This window comes from Chelon labrosus, assembly GCF_963514085.1.
Source record: "Chelon labrosus genome assembly, chromosome: 1".
In the NCBI taxonomy this organism is placed as follows: domain Eukaryota; kingdom Metazoa; phylum Chordata; class Actinopteri; order Mugiliformes; family Mugilidae; genus Chelon; species Chelon labrosus.
In genome coordinates this window covers 17,110,061-17,116,386 of record NC_140337.1, presented here as the reverse complement: position 1 = coordinate 17,116,386, position 6,326 = coordinate 17,110,061, and positions in this window count along the sequence as shown.

Below are 6,326 nucleotides of genomic sequence, written 5' to 3'. Positions count from 1 at the left end.
AAACGTGACTATACATTTTGTGTGCATCACATAACGCATCACAAGAAAATTTTTAAGTTGAATATTGCCATTTTCTTCATATCCAGTTGGTTAAATGTTCACTGTATTACAGCTGCTGTCATACTGTATAACTACAGGTCATACTGTACCATGTATGTATTTTTTAGGAAAAGTTTAAGGAAATTCATGAGGAATCACTACAAGGTTTGGACACAGTGAAGGTCAGTTTGAATGTCACTCACTTGCTTCGATAAAATGTCTCTGATTACATTTAGTGAAGGCAACAAATAGTAAACTGAGTGTGTGTGCCATGGCATAAACTATTTAATATTTTCCTCTTCAGGCTGACTTAAAGTCGATGATGGACGACACTTCAGAAAAAATTAGCAAAGTAATGAGCTCCTTGGACACAATGGCAGAACAGCAGAAGAAGGCTATGGAAGGACGGGCTGAAGACTTTCCCTCAATGGACACATTTCTGGAGAGCGCTAAGGTTCAATTGGAGAAACTGAAAGCTTATCAAGACAAAAAGAAAGAGGAGCTTGAGAAAAGAATAGATGACATGGAAAAGAAGTTGGGAAAAGAGGCAAAATTAATCAAATTCCTTGAGAAGCTGCACAATGAATTGTAAACATCCATGTCAGTTAATCCCTCTGTCTGCATCTGTTGGCTCTTTAACTTGCTCTTTCTTTTGGTGCAGCTTCATCATAATGTTTCTGGAAGCAGCCTTTAACTCATAAACTACTTTCAGTTGTTTGACATGAAATGATAGAGAAGGACATATTATTGATAGGGATGTGAAATATTCTGATATATTGGCAATGCTTTGTGGGTAATAATAGTAATAAGAAGGGTAATAAAAGTGTTTCTGCAAGATGATATAAACGCATTAAAGTACTGTCACATACATTCTAGCCTACATTACTATGCTACTTTTGTCATAATTAACTTGGAGAGAATGCTTGTGATGTTAATAAATAAAAATCTAATAAAATGTTTGTGTATCGCCTTCTTACTTTGTGATCATCTTTTTTTGTTTTTTTCTGTAGTCAATGCCATGTTGGTGAGTTAACATCTGCTTTGAGCTCCTTTGCTTGTTAAATCAGATAATGGTTTCTCACAGAATAGTGGAAAAGGGACAATTATGAGAAAACAACAATAGTGTGTCTTGCTCCCCCAGAAGTGTGTGATCTGTCGTATTAAAAAACCTTCTATCAGTATGTATATTAATATTAGTTACTGCAGGTATCATCAAATCAACCAATCCACTCTAAGCTGCACCAAGAGGATTTTACAAATTATCAAAATTGATCCAGATATATTGTCCTTTTTTCTCCCACTTCCTTTCCTGTTTATCAAACATTGGTGCTTACAGTTCCCATAATGCAACGTGACAGTAGTTTGTCTTTTCAAAGCAGATTTCACACAGCTTTAAACTACTTCATACTAGTTTATTCACATATGCAGTTATATTCTGAACGACCTGTAAGCAGACCATGATGAAATTAGTGGAGTTCCCTTTTAACATGAGACACAGTCTGTGTTATTCAGTTCAGCCCCTAAGGTCTGTAGTGAGTCCTGTGAGCGTTTCTCACAGATGTAAAGATGTAAAGAGCTGACAACGGGCAGGATGCAAATACGATGCGTAGACATCATGTGAAGCCAAAAGGAGCATTCCTTTACACTACTACTGTTTCACCTGCTATAAATTTATGGAAACAACTAACATCTAACACATATAATGACCTTAATTCTCATAAAACATTTATCTTCATTCATCTTCTGTCACCGCTTGTGATCTTGTGATACTGAGAAGAATATGTGTTTGTATCATGTGTTCTCAGTCAAACACTGGTTTGGAAGAATTATTGGAAATCCTTTAAACACTCTTCCTCCGTCTTATAGTGTTGGGGCAGGGTTTTTTACGGGTGCAAATTCTTCATCAGAAGGCTGAACTGTTTTTCCACAAAACGCATTAAAAGACTAACACAATGGACAATGGCATCTCTGTTGTCATGACAAGTTGCACAAGCTCCTGGACTGGAATGTTGCCCAAGTGTTTTGATCTGATGATGACATGTTTTTGTAAGAGACACCTGACAAATGCTATTTCAGAGGAAATGAAAGTGAAGAGGCTGACACTTCAAAAGAAACCTATACTATGTCCATGTTCAAAGACCTGATTTAAATTAACTTTGGCTACGCTTCTGTACATCTTTTAGACAAAATACATTTACTCTTTATTTATCAAAATCACTCAAAGGAATGAATCAAAGGAATGATCATATATTGTGCAGAACTACAACCCTGTCTAGAGAACATGGATATCAACTGAAATAATGATAATAATAAACAGAGTCTTAGCCACATGTTTGTCATGAATGCTTCTTTTGACTTTGCGTGATATCTTTGGATTGTATTTGAATTCTGCTTGGTGTCCAGACTTCACACCCGTGTGTTTCTTCCCTACTCTCTTTCACATACACTTTATTTGTATTTGAATACAGATTCCAAATAAACTTCTTTTCATTGACAGATTTATTTTTTTTTCCTTTGGTGAGACAACAGAGTTAGTATAAAACAGTGTCTGAAACATGGCCTATTAAAACTACATTAACCAGCAGTGTCTTCCAAGCTGCTGCTCTGCACCAGTAAAATCCTGATTTTATAACCACCACTACATCTGACTATATCATCATACACATGCAGTGTGTTACAGACAACAGCTGATCACACAGAGAAAGTTAGAAGTGACAGTATGCCTGAAATTTTTTTTTCCTGCAGTTTCCATTTGGGTAACAATCCACAAGAGGGATGGTCCACTAAGGTTTGACCAAAATGTTGTTACGTTTCACATCCGATAGGCCAAATATTGTGACTGCACTGTTTTCATGATAACAGCAGAAGATGGGGTAGCCTCAGTTTGGAGTTGTGCAATTCATTTTGCACAATATTTAATTACCTTTATTCTGGGATTGTGATTTAGTTTTAGTTTGTGTTTTACAATATGTAGCAACTCTAACTGATGTTGGTGTCAAGATGTGACGTGAAACAAACCAATACCATTTCTGCAAAAGAGAAACAAAGGACGCAGGTTGGGAGCTAAGGGAAAACTTGCTCTGCATATAAACAGATACCAAGAAACACGCAGTTGCAAATACCTACCCACATTCCCATTTACGTGCACATAAAGTCAAGTTATGTGGAATGTCACACCAGTTGTATATAAAGCATGCTGTTGTGTGTCACCACTTCATTCTGTCTTTGATCACCTTCATTTTACCTCACAGGTAAGTACAGAAACAATAACTTTAATGCTACAGAACTTAACATATTTTAATTTATAAGTAAAATGTTGCTGGTATATTTGCAATTAAAGCATTTTCTTTTAATTCTGTGTTTTTTCTTAGATAACTTTTAATAAGACCCATGATGGCAGCAGCAGATCTCACCAGAAGCAGAGGGGGGACCTCCAAAGGCCTGTTCCTCATCTTCAGCCTGCTGTGTCTGGTCGGCTTTGCCAGTTCCCTGATTGACAAGCATCAACTGGTAAATTAATTGTAGTTTAATCTTCCTGTGTAGAAAGCTATGTCACATTTATTTGTACGTCACTGCAGGCCATCACAGGCAAATCTTCTTCATGTCCAGTTGGTTAAATGTTCACTGTATTACAGCTGCTGTCATACTGTATAACTAGGTCATGTTGTACCATGTATTTTTTAGGACAAGATGAAGGAAACTTATGAGAAAACACTGCAACAATTGGACACAGTGAAGGTCAGTTTGAATGTCACTTACTTGCTTCGATAAAATGTCTCTGATTACATTTAGTGAAGGTAACAAATAGTAAACTGAGTGTGTGTGCCATGGCATAAACAATTTAATATTTTCCTCTTCAGGCTAAGTACAAATCAATGGTGAATGAGATTTCAGAAAATAGTAGCAAAGCAATGAGCTCCATGAAAACAATGATAGAACAGCAGAAGAATGCTATGAAAGGACTGCCTGAAGACTTTCCCTCAATGGACGCGTCACTGGAGGCCACTAAGGTTTACATGGAGAACCTCAAAGCTTATCAAGACAAAAAGAAAGAGGAGTTTGGTAGAAAAATAGATAACCTTGAAATAGATTTGGGAAAACAAGCAAAATTAATCAAATTCCTTGAGGAGCTGCAGGATGAATTGTAAACATCCATGTCAGTTAATCCCTCTGTCTGCATCTGTTGGATCTTTAAATTGCTCTTTCTTTTGGTGCAGTTCATCATAATGTTTCTGGATGCGGCTTTTAACTCATGAATTCCTTTTTTAGTTGTTTGACATAAAAGAAACATGTTAGAGAATCCCTTATTATTCACCCAGATGTGAATATGTTGATATACTGGCAATACTTAGAAAGTAACAATTAAAAATGTGAGAAATGGAAAAAATATTTTTGCAAAATGATGTAAAATAAACAAATCTAAATACTGACATGTCTTGTGAAATGTTTTATATGCAATATTTTTTGCGGTATATTCAGACGTATTTTAGAAAACAGAAACATCAGAGAGACACACAGGAAATCCTGACAGTTCCCCTTTGATATGAGGCATTTAAGAGACTCTGATATACTGTATTTCAGCTGTTACAGTTTGTAGTCAGTCCTGTGAGTGTTCCTTCACTGTTCAGGTTTGTGCATGTCACATTTAAAAGAATTTCATGGTGATGTTTCCTTCTAAGCTCACCATTAATGTGTCATAGCACCACTGTTGCGTTATGTTATTTCTGAAAATATGAATGTGATACTGGGCAGCACTGGGAGACAATGACGTCTCTGTTGTCACAAGTTGCACAAGCTCCTGGACTGGAGTGTTGCCCAAGTGTTTATATCTGATGATGACATGTTTCTGTAACAGACACCTGACAAATGCTATTTCAGAGGAAATGAAAGTGAAGAGGCCGACACTTCCACACTGGACAAAGCTTCAGGGTGGAGCACTTCAAAAGAAACCTATACTATGTCCATGTTCAAGGATCTGATTTAAATTTACTTTGGTTACACTTCTGGTACGTCTTTTAGACAAACTTTCCAAAAATGGTATTGGGTTAAATCACGGTATCATGGGAACAAATACATTTACGCTTTATTTATCAAAATCACTCAAAGTAATGAATCAAAGGAATGATCATATATTGTTCAGAACTACAACCCTGTCTAGAGAACATGGATATCAACTGAAATGATGATAATAATAAACAGAGTCTTAGCCACATGTTTATCACAAATGCTCCTTTTGACTTTGCGTGATATCTTTGCATCGTATTTGAACTGTGCTTGGTGTCCAGACTTTACATCCGTTTCTTTCCTACTCTTTGTAGCAGTCAGCAGTCTCTTCCAAGCTGCTGCTCTGCACTGGTAAAATCCTGATTTCATTCCCACTACATCTGACTGTATCATCATACACATGCAGTGTGTTACAGACAACAGCTGATCACACAGAGAAAGTTAGAAGTGACAGTATGCCTGAAATATATTGTGACTGCACTGTTTTCATGATAACAGCAGAAGATGGGGTAGCCTAAATAGAGGTTGATTTCTAAATCAGTGTACATCACTGCATCCATATGCAGTGATGTACACTGTCTGGCTAAAAAAAAGTCAACACCTGGATTTCACTAAGCAAATAAGTACGAGCCTCCTGTTGGATAATTACTAATTATTTAACCCCAACTGATGCAATGAGTAGCTTCTCATTTCCTAAACAACCATGTCTAAAGACACATCCTGTGGTCGTGGAAAAGATGTTAGTCTGTTTGAGAAGGGTCAAATCATTGGCATGCATCGAGCAGAGAAAACATCTAAGGAGATTGTAGAAACTACTAAAATTGGGTTAAGAACTGTCCAATGCATTATTAAAAACTGGAAGGATAGTGGGGAACCATCGTCTTTAGAGGAAGAATGTGGTCAGAAAAAAATCCTGATTGATCGTGATTGCTGATCGCTTAAACGTTTGGTTAAATCAAATGGAAGAAAAACAACAGTAGAACTCAGGGCTATGTTTAACAGTGAAAGTAAGAGCATTTCCACACATATAATGTGAAGGGAACTCAATGGATTGGGACTGAACAGCTGTGTAGTCTTAAGAAAACCACTAATCAGTGAGGCTTCACTGTGCATTGTACTATGTATAACTGTGCATGTGACAAATAAAACCTATCTATCTATCTAAAAAAAAAATGGCTTCAGTTTGCTAGGGAGCATAAAGATTGGACTCTGCAGCAATAGAAGAAAGTCATGTGTTCTGATGAGTCCAGATTTACCCTGTTCCAGAGTGATGAGGGCATCAG